General features: G+C 44.3%; 1 protein-coding gene across 4 annotated transcripts in view; it reads right to left on the reverse strand.

Annotated features, from left to right (window-relative positions):
- Nucleotides 1–12255, reverse strand: part of sytl3 (synaptotagmin-like 3) — a 134649-nt gene that overhangs the window by 82186 nt on the left and 40208 nt on the right. For 2 of the 4 annotated variants that reach the window (XM_063056583.1, XM_063056579.1), the window contains exon 1: nucleotides 6850–7053. The exons of 1 other annotated variant lie outside the window; for it this stretch is intronic. The gene's annotated coding sequence lies outside the window, so the exon portion shown is untranslated. Of the gene's footprint in view, nucleotides 1–6849; nucleotides 7054–7085; nucleotides 7335–12255 lie in introns of those variants that run through there. One more of the 4 variants, XM_063056580.1, reaches the window with a different exon arrangement.

Below are 12255 nucleotides of genomic sequence, written 5' to 3' on the forward strand. Positions count from 1 at the left end.
TAAAATTCACAAAGAACAGGGGTCCCAGAACAGAATAGAGCAGAACACCAACAGGTCCCAGCAGTGTACACTCGGTCTATTACCAGCCTCTGCCTTCCATGGACAAGCAAATTCTGAATCCTTGTAGCCAGGTTTCCCTGGATCTCATGTCTCCTGATTTCCTGAATGCATATCTCATGGGCAACCTTTCTGAACGTCTTACTTAAATCCATGAACTGCTCTACCTTCATCAATTTGTTTTGCCATTTCCTTGAAAAGGTTAATCAGGTTTGTGAGGCTTGACCTGCCCCTAACAAAGCCATGCTGACTATCCCAAGTCACATTAACATTCTCCATGTGCTCACAAGTGCTGTCATTAACAGCCCTCTATATGCAATGAGCCCTGCGGGCGTCTGCAGCTTGCCGTTGAGTGTTGGACTTCCAGGTTTCTCAGACACCCGTACTTACTAATTGCTGTCTTAACAAGAATCACTAAGCCCTTTACTTTCTGATTAATCTCAGTTAGAAACCATAGAAAAACTACAGCACAGAAACAGGCCTTTTGGCCCTTCTTGGCCGTGCCAAACCATTTTCTGCCTAGTCCCACTGACCTGCACACGGACCATATCCCTCCATACACCTCCCATCCATGTATCTGTCCAATTTATTCTTAAATGTTAAAAGATAACCCACAATTATCACCTTGTCTGGCAGCTCATTCCATACTCCCACCACTCTCTGTGTGAAGAAGCACCCCCCCCCAATGTTCCCTTTAAACTTTTCCCACTTCACCCTTAACCCATGTCCTCTGGTTTTTTTCTCCCCTTGCCTCAGTGGAAAAAGCCTGCTTGCATTCACTCTATCTATACCCATCATAATTTTATATACCTCTATCAAATTTCCTCTCATTCTTCTACGCTCCAGGGAATAAAGTCCTAACCTATTCAACCTTTCTCTGTAACTGAGTTTCTCAAGTCCTGGCAACATCCTTGTAAACCTTCTCTGTACTCTTTCAACCTTATTTATATCCTTCCTGTAATTTGGTGACCAAAACTGAACACAATACTCCAGATTCGGTCTCACCAATGCCTTATACAACCTCATCTTAACATTCCAGCTCTCAGACTCAATACTTTGATTAATAAAGGCCAATGTACCAAAAGCTCTCTTTACGACCCTATCTACCTGTGACGACACTTTTAGGGAATTTTGTTTCTGTATTCCCAGATCCCTCTGTTCTACTGCACTCCTCAGTGCCCTATCATTAACCCTGTATGTTCTATCTTGGTTTGTCCTTCCAACCTGCAATACCTCACACTTGTCTGTATTAAACTCCATCTGTCATTTTTCAGCCCATTTTTCCAGCTGGTCCAAGTCCCTCTGCAGGCTCTGAAAACCTTCCTCACTGTCTACTACACCTCCAATCTTTGTATCATCAGCAAATTTGCTGATCCAATTTACCACATTATCATCCAGATCATTGATATAGATGACAAATAACAATGGACCCAGCACTGATCCCTGTGGCACACCACTAGTCACAGGCCTCCACTCAGAGAAGCAATTCTCTGCTACCACTCTTTGGCTTCTACCATTGAGCCAATGTCTAATCCAATTTACCACCTCTCCATGTATACCTAGCGACTGAATTTTCCTAACTAACCTCCCATACGGGACCTTGTCAAAGGCCTTACTGAAGTCCATGTAGACAATATCCACTGCCTTCCCTTCATCCACTTTCCTGGTAACCTCGTCGAAAAACTTCAATAGGTTGGTCAAACATGACCTACCACGCATAAAACCATGTTGACTCTCCCTAATAAGTCCCTGTCTATCCAAATGCTTGTAGATTCTGTCTCTTAGTACTCCCTCCAATAACTTACCTACTACCGACGTTAAACTTACCGGCCTATAATTTCCCGGGTTACGTTTCGATCCTTTTTTAAACAACGGAACAACATGAGCCACTCTCCAATCCTCCGGCACCTCACCTTTAGACAGCGACATTTTAAATATTTCTGCCAGGGCCCCTGCAATTTCAACACTAGTCTCCTTCAAGGTCCGAGGGAACACTCTGTCAGGTCCCGGGGATTTATCCACTTTAATTTTCCTCAAGACAGCAAGCACCTCCTCCTTTTCGATATGTACATTTTCCATGATCTCACTACTTGTTTCCCTTAACTCCATAGACTTCATGCCAGTTTCCTTAGTAAATACAGATGCAAAAAACCTATTTAAGATCTCCCCCATTTCCTTTGGTTCCGCACATAGCCGACCACTCTGATCTTCAAGAGGACCAATTTTATCCCTTACAATCCTTTTGCTCTTAATATACCTGTAAAAGCTCTTTGGATTATCCTTCACTTTGACTGCCAAGGCAACCTCATGTCTTCTTTTAGCCCCCCTGATTTCCTTCTTAAGTATTTTCTTGCACTTCTTATACTCCTCAAGCACCTTATTTACTCCCTGTTTCCTATACATGTCATACAACTCTCTTCTTCTTTATCAGAGTTGCAATATCCCATGAGAACCAAGGTTCTTTATTCCTATTCACTTTGCCTTTAACCCTGACAGGAACATACAAACTCTGCACTCTCAAAATTTCTCCTTTGAAGGCTTCCCATCTACCGATCACATCTTTGCCAGAGAACAACCTGTCCCAATCCACGCTTTTTAGATCCTTTCTCATTTCTTCAAATTTGGCCTTCTTCCAGTTCAGAACTTCAACCCTAGGACCAGATCTATCCTTGTCCATGATCAAGTTGAAACTAATGGTGTTATGATCACTGGAACCAAAGTGCTCCCCTACACAGACTTCCGTCACTTGTCCTAACTCGTTTCCTAACAGGAGATCCAATATTGCATCCCCTCTAGTTGGTCCCTCTATATATTGATTTAGAAATCTTTCCTGAACGCATTTTACAAACTCTAAACCGTCTAGACCCGTAACAGTATGGGAGTCCCAATCAATATATGGAAAATTAAAATCCCCTACCACCACAACTTTATGTTTCCTGCAGTTGCCTGCTATCTCTCTGCAGATTTGCTCTTCCAAGTCTCGTTGACTATTGGGTGGTCTGTATTACAATCCCACTAATGTGGCCATACCTTTCCTGTTTCTCAGCTCCACCCTTAAGGACTCAGCAGATAAGCCCTCTAATCTGTCCTGCCTGAGCACTGCTGTAATATCTTCCCTAACAAGCAATGCTGCTCCCCCACCTTTCATTCCTCTGCCTCGATCACATCTGAAACATCGGAACCCTGGAATATTAAGCTGCCAGTCCTGCCCCTCCTGTAGCCAAGTTTCACTAATTGCTATAACGTCGTAATTCCACGTGTCAATCCACGCCCTCAACTCATCCGCCTTCCCCGCAATACTCCTAGCATTGAAATATATACACCTCAGAAGATTTTTACCACCACTCACAACCTTTCTATCAGCGGATTTGCTTGAACTTTTAACATCATTTATTTTCACCCCAGCCACACTGTCAGCTCTGGCACTCTGGTTCCCATTCCCCTGCAAACCTAGTTTAAAGCCTCCCCAATAGCACTAACAAACCTCCCTGAAAGGATATTGGTCCCCCTGTAGTTCAAGTCTAATCCGTCTCTCTTGTACAGGTCCCACCTGCCCCAGAAGAGGTCCCAATGATCCTGAAATCTGAAACCCTGCCCCCTACACCAGTTCCTCAGCCACTTGTTCCTCCTCCAGAGCATCCTATTCCTACCCTCACTGGCACCTAGCACAGGTAGCAATCCTGAGATTACCACCCTTGAGGTCCTGCTTTTCAACTTCCTACCAAGCTCTCTATACTCACTCTCCAGGACCTCCTCACTCTTCCTTGCTATGTCATTGGTACCGATGTGCACCTCGACATCTGGCTGATCACCCTCCCACTTCAGAATGTCATGCAAGCGATCAGAGACATCCTTGACCTTGGCACCCAGGAGGCAACAAACCATCCTGGATTCTCTGTCACAACCACAGAACCTCCTATCTGCACCTCTAACTATCGAGTCCCCTATCACTACCGCTCTCCTCTTTTTCCACCCTCCCTTCTGCACTGCAGAGCCAGACTCAGTGCCAGAGATCCGGCTACTGCAGCTAGTCCCAGGTAAGTCATCCCCCGCAACAGCATCCAATGCGGTATACTTGTTGTTGAGGTGAATGGCCACAGGGGAACCCTGCTCTGCCTGCCTTTTCCTCTTCCCTTGCCTGACAGTGACCCAATTTCCTGACCTCTGCTCCTTTGGCGTAACTACCTCCCTGTAGCTACTATCTATAATCTCCTCATTCTCCCGAATGATCCGCAGGTCATCCAGCTCCTGCTCCAGTTCCCTAACGCGGTTTGTTAGGAGCTGCAGCTGGATGCACTTCTTGCAGGTGTCGTTGTCAGGGACACTGGAGGGCTCTCTGACTTCCCACATCCTGTAAGAGGAGTATTCCAACATCCTGCCTGGCATTCTCTCTACTCTAAACAATCTGAACAAAAAACTTACCGGAACCTACCCTGGCCTCTGCCTGTTCTCGCCGAAGCCTGTTTAGCCAAAGCTGTCCCACTCTGCTCCCTCTCACTCCGCTGTCCACTGTATATGGTGGTCTGTTTTTAAACCTTGGCGCGCTACGTCACGCGCCTGCGCAGTGCAGACCCTTCTCCCCAAGCATTGTGACTGGCACGGGTTTCCCATATTCTATGATTATTTAAAGAGGACTCTCATTTAGTGCCTTAGTGTAGCCATTGTGTTGGGGAGAATGAATTATCTCGCAGGGTTGCTCAGTCGGCAATGCTCTGTCGGTATTCCTATGTCTAAGCACTTGTTCCCGTCTCTTCATGGGGTATCTGCCACTCTCCACTCCTGAGGTCGAGTCATTGTCTGTGCTGTCTTCCACTGAACCTGGGTTGAGTGGGTGCTGGTAACTGGTGTGACAGAGAGAGACTGCTGTAGGGGCTGGTACTGCAAGTACACACTGTGACACTATAATAGTTTGCCCACAACAAGTGTAAGACTCACTAGTCTATAATTTCCACAGTTATCACGATTACCTTTCTTGCTCAAAGGAATAACTTTTTTTTTAATTAAGTGCAATCGTGAACAATAGCCAGATCAGAAATGCTGATCAAGTCAACTAGTTCCCAAAGATAACTCTGATAGGCCAGTCAGATGATTCACTACTGCTCAGCAATAGAACTCAAAAAAAAAATCATATGTCAAGTATATAGAACAAGCAAAAGGGTCGCTAGCCCCTGTACCACAGAAACACACCTGAGCAGTGCGCTGCAGGTATGTGCCGTGCATGACCTGATCGGAAAGCATCATGTTGACTCATAACAGATCGTGTTCACGGTGGAACTGCTTAGTGGTGTGAGGGAGGATGTAGCTTGCACCATTGGTGACAATAGCATGAGGGTCAGTTGTATCTGGTATGATATCTGGATGGGGTGATCAGCACAGACGGAAAAATTATACCTCCACTACCCTGAATTATACTACTCCACTGGCATCTTCCACTCATCATTTCTACTGCTGTAGCCAGTGAAGATGCAAAGATGCAGCAATCTCTTCTCTCGCATCCCATAATAATCTGTGGGACAATGAATGGGCTCCAGAGTGGTGCTCCTGCCCTAGTAATACAAGTCTCTCATCCCACAGATCAAGAGATTGGCATCAGTTACAAATGGCTCTGTACACTGATCAAGGCGGACTCTCCTGATTTCATGAACCTCCATAAGATCACACCTCAGTCTCCTTCACTGCAGGGCAAACAGTCTCAACCTTTCCTTCTATCTCAAGATACTAATACTGGTAACATCCTTGTGAAACTTTTCCGCACCATTTCCAGCTTGATCTCATTCTTCCTACAGTTGGACACCTAAAACTGAACAGAATATTCCATACATGTTCTCACCGGCTACTTGACCCACTGAAACATTAAGTCCCAGCTTCAGTAATCAGAGCTCTGTCTGATAAAGGCCAGTATACCCAACACCGTCTTCTTCACCTTGTCTAACTCTCACGCTACCTTAAGGTAACAACCCACTTGTACCAGAACATCTCCCTTCTCCACAATTCTCTTCAAGGCCTTGTCATTCACTGTGCAACTCCTGTCCTGGTTTCACTTCCCAAAATACATCGCTTTGCCGAGGCCCTGTAATCACAGCTTGCAATCCTTGGCCAACTTTTCCAGTTGGTCTAATACATCATTTGGAGTTCCTGCTTCGCCCATGCTCAAAGCAAGCAAGGTATACCCATTCCTCACCCATTTTCATCATCGTACCAGATAGAACTGACCCTCACACTATGGTCACCAATGGTGCAAGCTACATCCTCCCTCACACCACTATCAGTAATACTGCAAGATATACCCATATCACAGTCGTGCAACTACCACACACACCTCACACCACACCACAATCGTGAAAGGTCCATCGTCTCTCATACCACCATCATCAAAAGTGCAAGGTACACCCATCTCTCTCACCATGTCACAATCTTGCAAGGTACATTGTCCCTCACACCACTGTCACTAATAGTGCAAGATTACACATTTCCCTCACACTATATCACTAGTGAAAGGTCCATCATCACACAACACTATCACCAATACTGCAAAACAACCTATTTCTCACACCATGTCACAATCATGCAAAGCACATCGACTATCACACCACTGTTACCAATAGGGTAAGATACATCAGTCTCTCACACCACTGTCACCATTAGTGCAAGTTACACACAACTGTCACCCCATGTTACAATCACATCACTGTCACCAATTGTGCATGGCACACCTATCCCTCACACCACTATTACCAATACGGCAAGTTAGTTTTGCCTCTCCTTTCATAATATGAAGTTTCTTCCGCCTACCTTGAGGTGACTTGGATAGCACATTGCAGCTAGTAATGACTTCACCATGGTGATCAGTAATCTTTCCAACAGACAGAAAACTTCCAGCGATGAGTGCTGGAGGTTTATTTAGCCAAACATGCCTCCTTCAAGGCCTCACTACAGTCTAGTTGCAGCAGCTAATTTCCCTCAGAAAAGTACAACACATCATTTTCTCAAAGTAAGTTCACAACAGAGACACAAGATGCAGAACTTACCGTTCACTTTGAACTGATCAGAGACTTCACCTTAATCATTTCCGTTTGCAAGTACACTCTCAGTGAATAGTTGAAACCACAAACCACAGAACTAATGTCATGATAAAGAATACTGCTGTCACCAAAAGCTGCAAACAGCTTTAAAATAAACCATCCACAGCACTCTGTCTCAATATGCAGAGGGGGCTTCATGCAGGAAACCCCTCTCTTCTTGCTCGTGGATGTCCAGTTCAAGTCAGCTGAGAAACAATTTGCCAAACACCGCCTATCCTTCAGCGCTCTGGACATCAGCTTTCTCGCAGAGTGCACTGCCTGCGATAGCAAATAGGTCAGGCTGCATACACATACTGGAGGAATGCAGGCAGACCCACTGATGAAGTCATTCCTCACACAATGTTGATCAGAGCTAGGCCTGACAACGCACGCCACATCCAACTAATGAACAGCATTAATGGAGCCCGGGAAACCACCCCACTGCCTGTACGAAGGACCCCTACTTACTTCTGTTCTGTTTAATGAGCCAATTCATTCAGATGTGCCCAGAATCAATTATCTCACTTTAAGGACTCTTTATCTTATTTCATGTTCCTGTTATCTATTGCTATTTATTTATATTTGCATTTGCACAGTTTGTTGTCTTCTGCACTCTGGTTGATTTTTCATTGATCCTGTTATAGATACTGTTCTATAGATTTGCTGACGATGCCCATAGGAAAATGAATCTTAAGATTGTGTGTGGGGACATACTGTGTACGTACCTTGGCAATACAATTTACTTTCAACTTTGTGCTGACAGGCTGTCTTCAAAGAAGGTGGAGTGCACCTCATTCAGATCAGAAGCAGGGACTTGAGTTTCAACAGAAAGGTGGGAAGAGCGGAGCAAAAGATAAATGACTTGGCCGGAAAAAGCTGAAGGGGTCAGGAACGGCAGCCTCGGTCCTGGGAGATAAGAGGATGATTAGGGATCAGATGTCAATCTGAAGGATGAAGGGGTCCAGAATCGCTGTTCCTAAACATGGTGGTGAGTGATTTCAGGCTTCGTCCCTCCTGCCTGATGGAAGGTGTAAGAAGATAACACACCCCAGATGGTGAGGATATTTGATGAAGTATGGTACCTTCTTGTGGGAGCACCTGCCGTGGTGCATATTTGCAAGGTCAGAAATAGAAAGACAGGCCAGATGAATTTCTGACTCAAGAGCTGGTGCAGGAAACAGAGATTCAAACTCTTGAATCATTGGGATCCCTTCTGAGGCAGAGGCGATCTGTACGAGAGGGAGGGATTGCACTTGAGTCGGAGGGAGACCCATGTACTTGCAGGGCTGGGGGTTGGGACTGTGAGCGGGAGCGAGTCATGGGATATATTTCAGTAGGAGCAAGGTAATCAGGGTAGCCAGCGGCAGAGTAAAACTCAGGAAAAATGAATGTATTTCAATGCACAAGGCTTAACAAGGTCGGGCTGACAGACGCAGACTGCAGTTGGCACTGAGGACAATGTTATTGGCAGAACAGAAACATGGCTGAGAAAACAGTGGGACTGGCAGCTCAATGTTCCAGGATACAGATGGTACAGACGTGGCAGATATACAGGTCAGCAAGGAGGGGCGGCAGCCTCTTTGATAATGTAGGACGTAACAGCAGTTCTCAAAGACAACTTTCTTCCAGGATCAAGTGAGGCCATATGGGTAGAACAAGTAGGGGAAGATCACTCTGGAGCGGTGGTTCCCAAACACTTTTGGGTGACCACTGTCACCCCTTCTTACCCGGCTCCCAGACCACATCCCCTGTGCCCGCTCTCCCTTTCTGGCCACACTGCGAATTCAAAGTGTGACAACGAACTGCAAAAATTATTCAAATCCAGTTAAAACTACAAATCAAATTAGTTAATTGCAGTAAAAACTATTTTCAACAACAATTTTAGAGTGTGTATTAGTAGTCCATTTACTCACTACTTCATTGCTTTTTCGTCTTTCAGTGAGATGGATGGGCTTAGTGCAAGTGATATCAGTTTCTCAACTCAGGCTGGAGGTCACTCAGGAGTACCAGAGCTCCATGTTCAAAAGGAGGGATGTGGTTGCTCTAGAAAATCCCAAGGGTCTCTACAGAAATATTAAGAGCAAAAGGATAGCGAGGGACAAGATTGGTCCTCTTAAAGATCAGAGTGGTAATCTATGCATGGAGTTGAAAGAGTTGGGGTGATATTAAATGGATTTATTGCTTTTGTATTTGCACAGGAGATAGACAAGACATCTATAGAAGTGAGGCAAAACCGCATGGACCGTGTACAGGTTACAGAGAAGTAGATGTTTGCTGTCATGAGGCAAATTCGGGTGGATAAATCCACAGGGCATGGCAGGGATTCCCTTGGACATGATGGGAAACGAGTGCAGAAATTGCATGGTCCCCAGCAGAGATCTTTAAAATGTCCTTAGCCACGGATGATGTGTCGGATTTGGGAGGATGGCTAATGTTGTTCCATGGTTAAATAAAGGCTATAAGAATAAGTCAGCAAATTACAGTTTGGTGAGTCAGTGAGCCTGACAAGTAAACTCAAACTACAAACTATCGGTAGTTGGAATGTTATTGGAAGGTATTCTAAGCGTCCGGAAATGTAAATATTTGGATAGACAGGAACTGATTAGGAGTAGTCAATGTGGCTTGGTGCATGGTAGGTCATGGCTAACCAGTATTACAGAATTTTTAAAGTTCAAGTTCAAATTTAACTGTCATTCAACCATACATGAATACCCATGAATACAGCCAAATGAAACAGTGTTCCTCTGGGGCTGCGGTGCAAAGCACAGTACGTACAGTCACACACAGTACAAGGTACATATAGAACATATAAGATCGCAGTGAAATGCAGTCTCACAAAAAAATAAATAGTCCACGTTCCTGAGTCCATGGATGTTGCAGCACTCTGCAGGCAAATACAACACAGCCTGCCTTCCGCCAAGCGAACACTGGGGAGTAGCACCAACTCCAGCCAGCAAGTGTCAATGAAAGTTCAGAGATATGACTCAATCTGACATTTCTGAACCATACAACTGAACAGTACTCTGCAGTCAGCTGAAGGCCCATTGTATACAAATACTGAAGCAACAATTCATTTCCACATTCATAATTCTCTTGTTACCTTGCATCATGAAAGTTAATGTGATACAGCAAAGCCAATTATAATAAAGCACAGAAATATAGTTATTTATATTTTCTCCCTTTTAATCATGTAAATTAATTGACTGCCTTCGAGGAAATGTCTTGATTGAGCATTGAGTTTCCAGAGGAGACACAAGAACTCATCTCTAGTTCTAATAGAGTCCTGACCTGAAATGTTGACAGTTCCTTTCCCTCTGTAGATGCTGCCTGACCCACTGAGTTCCTCCTCCAGCAGATTGTTTGTTGCAGTTCTGCTGAATCTTTCCCAAATCATAATTTCTTAACCCAATTATTTCACAATATACCTAACTTCAGTGTTGACAGACAATAAAAAAGTTTCATCAGACAGTTTTTAGTGTGCAGAGGCAAGATCAGACATAATTCCACCCAGCTTTCTATCCAGGTTAACAGACTGAGAACAATCCATACTCTCCCCAGTGGCCCTTCACTTGCAATTAGAGTCAAATAAGCCTGTACCTCTCATGGGACTTTTCATAATGAACTTACTGTCACCTGTTACCTCCAGACAAACAAATTACTTAAATCAAGGACATCTTTAAAATGAGAAGGTAAACCATAGATGGCGGAATACAGAAATAAGTAAAATTAGAAGAGTTAACATGTCTCAGCTGTGCTCTCAACAACTGCCATTAAAGCTTAACGTCTTCAAATGAAGCTGCTCTCCTCAGAGAATATCCCCGACACAGTGACAAACGACCTGCTGCTTTAAACTGCTACTGCCAGCAAGTTTGTATTGAAAGACTAATATCAACCTTCATTCTCTTTGTTTCCAGAAGTACGAAATTTAACGACTACTCACAAGTAGACTGCCCTCCACATTTCTAGGGCCATGTGTTCTTGTGTAGAACGCCAGCACACACTACATGCCTGGAGGACACCATTGCTTCTCCTTCACTCTCTGCATTCTGGGTAATAATCCCCAGACATATCGTAACTCCACAGTTTATTCTGGTCATGGGTAACTAAAAAAATCTTCTTTCCCAGTAAACAGACAATATAACTGCCTGCGGTACTAATTCATTTCATCAAGGGTGATGCATGTTCTTGCAGAAGACCTTAAAATGTTCCATTCACTTTAACAGGTCTCCTCCCTGCCACTTTTCCCAATAGATGCTTCATGGGTCAAGTTTTTTTGTCAAAATATCTGACACTCAGGAGGTCAGGTAGCATCTGGAGGGAGAGAAATTGAATTTACTTCCATTACCCTTGGATTCGTGTCCCTCAGAGGAAATAACTGTCTTAAATGAGTGACCTTTCATTTTTCAATTCGACACTCTCCCGCAATTATACACTCCGCATGAAGCCTGCCAAGCAGCCTCGGGACCTGAGGGAATTACAGAGGCATGAGAGAGGAGCTGGCCAGTGTTGACTGGAAGGGGACACTAGCAGGGATGACTGCAAAGCAGCAATGGCTGGGGTTTCTGGAAGCAATTCGGAAGGCACAGGATAGATACACCCCAAAAAAGAAGTATTTTAAAAGCAGGACAACACAACCGGAGTTGATAAAGGATTAAAATTCAACATAAAAGCAGAACAGAGGGCATAAAATTGAGTAAAAGTGGGAAGTTAGAGGATTGGGAATTTTTTTTTTAAACCAGCAGAAGGCAACTAAAAAAGCCATAAGGAATGAAATGATAAAATATGAAGGTAAGCTACCAATAACACTAAAAAGGATACCAATATGTTTTAGTCAGATATATAAAGAGTAAAAGAGAGGTGAGATTAGATATCAGATCACAGGAAAATGATGCTAGAGAGGTAGTAATGAGGGACAAGGGAAGTGGACAAACTGTAAAAGTATTTTGCACCAGACTTCACTGTGGCAGACTCCAGTGGTGTGACAGATATTCGAGAGTGTCGGGGCAGAAGTGAGTGCACTAAGGAGAAGGTGTTTTGGAAGCTGAAAGGTCTGAAGGTAGATATGTCATCTGGACCAGATGGACTACACCCCAGGGTTCTGAAAGAGGTATTTGATGAGATTGCAGAGGCATTAGTA

Source organism: Mobula hypostoma, chromosome 8 (assembly GCF_963921235.1).
Source record: "Mobula hypostoma chromosome 8, sMobHyp1.1, whole genome shotgun sequence".
NCBI classification, from domain to species: Eukaryota; Metazoa; Chordata; class Chondrichthyes; order Myliobatiformes; family Myliobatidae; genus Mobula; species Mobula hypostoma.